This window comes from Sinocyclocheilus grahami, unplaced genomic scaffold (genome assembly GCF_001515645.1).
Source record: "Sinocyclocheilus grahami isolate Dianchi unplaced genomic scaffold, SAMN03320097.WGS_v1.1 scaffold253.1, whole genome shotgun sequence".
Classification (NCBI taxonomy): domain Eukaryota; kingdom Metazoa; phylum Chordata; class Actinopteri; order Cypriniformes; family Cyprinidae; genus Sinocyclocheilus; species Sinocyclocheilus grahami.
This window is the reverse complement of record NW_015505432.1, coordinates 593,295-598,134: the sequence shown is the minus strand read 5'-3', so window position 1 is coordinate 598,134 and position 4,840 is coordinate 593,295. Positions and strand designations below refer to the sequence as shown.

Below are 4,840 nucleotides of genomic sequence, written 5' to 3'. Positions count from 1 at the left end.
TAAAGAGGCATGCATCCACTAATACTGCACGCGCCCCCCCCCCTCCGCGGAGTGGACGGGTCGCGCGTGAGTGACTGAGAGTTCCGCATCTCGCGCAAAGCTTGTCAAGCAGCGCTCAAAGTGAGCAGGTAAGGCTCTTCTCAAACTCTCGTGCTTTAAAACTGTCTTATAGAGTTGGCATCAGCACGGCAGTCAGCTTAAGTTGATTAGATCTTTTGCAAAAAATGATAAGTAATGCATCTTTAGTCATCACTTTGTTCTTCGGTTTTATAGAAATATGTAAACGCATAGACCTCACACTGCTCGTATAACTTATTTATTTTGAGAGTTTATTCTATAGTTTAGAGTTCCCACGTTTGCTCAGCATTTTAGAATATGCATACTGATCTCCTAATTAAAATGCACTTTTTTTTTTACGTTGACAAATTAAACGAATTAATATAATCTGTGGAGTTTTCTATATTTTTTGAGTTTGTAGAAAGTAGCTATTCACGGACTAAGTGTTAATAATCTGGCTTTATGCATGGATTTACATAAAGTTCACTGTTGAATTTCTTGTTTTAAGTGCAAAAAAAAAAAAAAGTGCGGATCTCAATGGCCCTTAATATACTAAAATACTTAAGTGTGCAGTCTGCAATGAAAACCTTAAACTGAGTTGGATTTCAGGTTTGCACAACAGTAGCTTGCAAAGATGGTCTGGTGCACTGCAGAGGTCATTATTTCTATCACAGTGAGTGGGTTGGTCTGCTGTGACATGGTAACTGTGATACTGTAATTTTGAGCTGGGTCATGGTCTCTGTCTGATGCTGAGCATGCAGATTTCTCAAACACGTGCTCTGATGTATTTGTCAAATGCATGGTTCCCGATTTTTAATTTTCATGATGGAAGCGTGGAATATAGCCGGTCATCTCATATTAATTTCGCTGGATTCGCTTTTCCTCAAAGGAGCTCCTCCGCTTGTAATCCTGACATCTGGAGGAGAATGAGCATTTTTGAGCAAAGGGCTCCCACCGGGATTTCTTTCAGATGTTCAGAATGAAAGAAAAAGATTTCATTTAATTGAAAATGCTCTCACCCTCAGGACATCCAAGACGTAGTTGAGTTTGTTTCTTCATCAGGTTTGTAGAAATGTAGCACTGCATCAGTGTCTCAGCAATGGATGCTCTGCAGTGAATGGGTGCCGTCAGAATGAGCGTCTGATAAAAGCATCACAATAATCCACACCTGCACTCCAGTCCATCAGTTAATTCTTGAGATGCCAAAAGCTGCATGTTTGTAAGAAACAAATCCATCAGTTTTTAACTTCAAACCAAAATATGAATCCATCATAACTCTTCCTAGACTGAAAAAAGTTGTGCAATGGTGGATTTGTTTCTTACAAACACGCATCTTTTGTCTTCTCAAGACATTAACTGATGGACTGGAGTGGTGTGGATTACTTGTGATGTTTTTATCAGACTCTCATTCTGACGGCACCCATTCACTGCAGAGCATCCATTGCTGAGACACTGATGCAGTGCTACATTTCTCCAAATCTGTTCCCACGATGAAACGAACAACTACCGCATTTAGCGTTTATGTGCTTGATGAATCTGACAATCACTGTAGCCCTTCAGCAACTCGCGTTTTTAAAATAATGTAATTTCTGTTGTAGAACAAAGCATGTAAGTCTGTTCGAGTAATGTTAGCACAGACATAAAACAAAAGCTGCTTTTTAAAACAGGTCATAGGAAATCCCTGCGGTAGCCATGGCACGTTATCCTTCTCGACTGGCCTGCAAATTGACATCACGACTGAGCGGCTGTATTTGCAATGTCACAACAGTATACTGGTGTGTTTCTTCAGACCATGTTAGTGTATTAGACAGTCCTTTAGTTGAGTTCACACTGGTTGTTACTGTGTCTCAGGGGCACTTATTACTGCACTGATGGGTTGCTATGGTGGAGACATGGACTTCGGAGGCTGAACATGGCATTGCTTGCAAGCAAAGCTGTGAGATAATAGTAGTGCTGTTTGCCATCGGGTGATAAAAGAAAAAGGTTGGATGTAAATTTCATAGCTGGACTGGCTTATTTAGGTTAGTTTGTTTTGACATTGAAAGGCCTAGTTCACTCAAGTTTCTTTCTTCTGTTGAACACAAAAGAAGATATTTTGAACAGTTGCTGGTAGCCATTGACTTCCATAGTATTATCTTCCCTACAGTGGAAATCAATGGCTACCATCAGCTGTTTGTTTGGTTACTGTCCCTTTAAATGACATTTAATAGAACGTTCACAAGAAGCTTTTGTTAAAGAGTTTCTCTTTGGAGGAATCGTGATCCAGTGATTAGAGTGTAATGTAAATAATGATGTTTGCAACCAGAGAGGATATGTTTTGCGCATATCGGTTATACTGATTCAAAAAAATTGAAAGTTTCGACTGGTCATTTTGACCTTTTCCCAAAAATGCTAGTTAATGTTATTGCATTGGACTAAGACTAAGACTTTGCTCACACAGGGTTTAATTATTTATATACATAATAACAACAAATACAGGGTATAATAACTTGCATATATATTTTTTGCAATTTTGAGATTCCCCCCCCCCAAGAATTATTGGCCTACAAAAATTGCTTATTCTTGTTATCACTCATATTATTAATAACTATTGGATTCAGTCTTTTTATGAACTTGTTTTCTTTCAGACAGCACAGTTTCGAAGCTGACTGTTCTCATTGATCTGAGCTTATGCCCCTCAGTTTTTTGGGTGAATATTGGCAAAATTATCCACAAATAATGCGTCTTTCACTCAAAGACTCAGATTAACGAGGCCCGCAATCAGTCTTTTGCTAAAAGAAATACTAAACCTGTGCTCTAATTAAAAGAAAGCAAGTTTAAGATTAATATACAAGGTGATTCATTTACCATAATGAGAGATTTATAAGCCGTTTTAATTTTTTTTACCAGGGACACTAAATTAGGCAATGGATTTTCAGCACAAGGGTTAAAAAGAGGGTCATTATAAATGAAACTTACTTGACGACAACCGTTCCTAAATGAAAATTGTGATATTTTGTCAAATCTAGTGCATACTTTGGTGTTTATGTATTAGTTTTTCTTTACTTTAGATCAAATTCCCCTTACTAAATTACATCCATGTACATGGACCAGACATGCGATGTTTGCTAAAATTTCCTTTTTTTAGAAAATCGCAACGTTACATCATAATGTCAGCTGCTAATTCTGCGAGCTGTTCCCTCTCTCGCAGCTGCGCTCCTCGTAACGAAATAATGATGTTTGCAACCAGAGAGGATATGTTTTGCGCATATCGGTTATACTGATTCAAAAAAATTGAAAGTTTCGACTGGTCATTTTGACCTTTTCCCAAAAATGCTAGTTAATGTTATTGCATTGGACTAAGACTAAGACTTTGCTCACACAGGGTTTAATTATTTATATACATAATAACAACAAATACAGGGTATAATAACTTGCATATATATTTTTTGCAATTTTGAGATTCCCCCCCCCCAAGAATTATTGGCCTACAAAAATTGCTTATTCTTGTTATCACTCATATTATTAATAACTATTGGATTCAGTCTTTTTATGAACTTGTTTTCTTTCAGACAGCACAGTTTCGAAGCTGACTGTTCTCATTGATCTGAGCTTATGCCCCTCAGTTTTTTGGGTGAATATTGGCAAAATGATCCACAAATAATGCGTCTTTCACTCAAAGACTCAGATTAACGAGGCCCGCAATCAGTCTTTTGCTAAAAGAAATACGAAACCTGTGCTCTAATTAAAAGAAAGCAAGTTTAAGATGAATATACAAGGTGATTCATTTACCATAATGAGAGATTTATAAGCAGTTTTACATTTATTACCAGGAACACTAAATTAAGCAATGGATTTTCAGCACAAGGGTTAAAAAGAGGGTCATTATAAATGAAACTTACTTGACGACAACCGTTCCTAAATGAAAATTGTGATATTTTGTCAAATCTAGTGCATACTTTGGTGTTTATGTATTAGTTTTTCTTTACTTTAGATCAAATTCATTTGGATATAGATTTATCGGCCAACATATCGGTTATCGGCTTTCAAAAATAAAGAATAATCGGTTATCGGTATCGGCCAAAATTTTCATATCGGTGCATCCCTAACAATAATAATACAAGTTGGTTGCCCGCCGTAAAATAAATGGGCTTTATCTAAAGTCCAGGACATGAAAAACAAATACCTCCTGTTTTTGTGTCGCTCGGTAGTTTTGCAGTTTGGGTAAATTGTCACTTGGAAACTTTGGTTTTACGGTTTAGGAGAAATGTGTTTAATTTCTCTGGGAAAAAAGGCTTTAAATAGGCTTAATTTTCTTGACTCAAAATATAATGTCTTGAGAAATATAAGAGTATAACCTGAGAAATAGAAGTGTTTCTCAGCTGAGAATAAATTTTACTGACAGCTGCAAGGTCGGCAGCATCATCATAAATGCTTCAGTCCTTCTGGAAACAGTGTTTTCTTCGTCCTGCTGACGCTGGAGTTGCAGCGTATGTTTAATGCTTGCTTATAGCCTTGAATAGTGTCATTGGCAAAGGTCTTGCTCAATGCCAGACAGAGCTGTTAGTGGGATGATAAACTGTAGAGCGTCATCATGGCTGAAGGATAAGTTTTGTTTCGTTTATTTCTCTCGCGTGCATCACCTGGCTTCAGAGACGCACGGCAGTAGAGTTGAGAATAGGGCTAACGACTAACTAACGACTATTTTTATTTCGATTAATCTATTGACTCAATAATCGATTAATCTTAACGATTAATTTCCCACAAAAAATCAACAATTTCACTTAAGAATATTTTATTAAAC

At 37.1% G+C, this 4,840-nt stretch overlaps 1 protein-coding gene across 2 annotated transcripts in view; it reads left to right on the top strand.

The window, feature by feature from the left end:
• Nucleotides 1–4,840, top strand: part of LOC107598574 (NADPH--cytochrome P450 reductase-like) — a 35,435-nt gene that overhangs the window by 3,500 nt on the left and 27,095 nt on the right. The window lies entirely within an intron of this gene.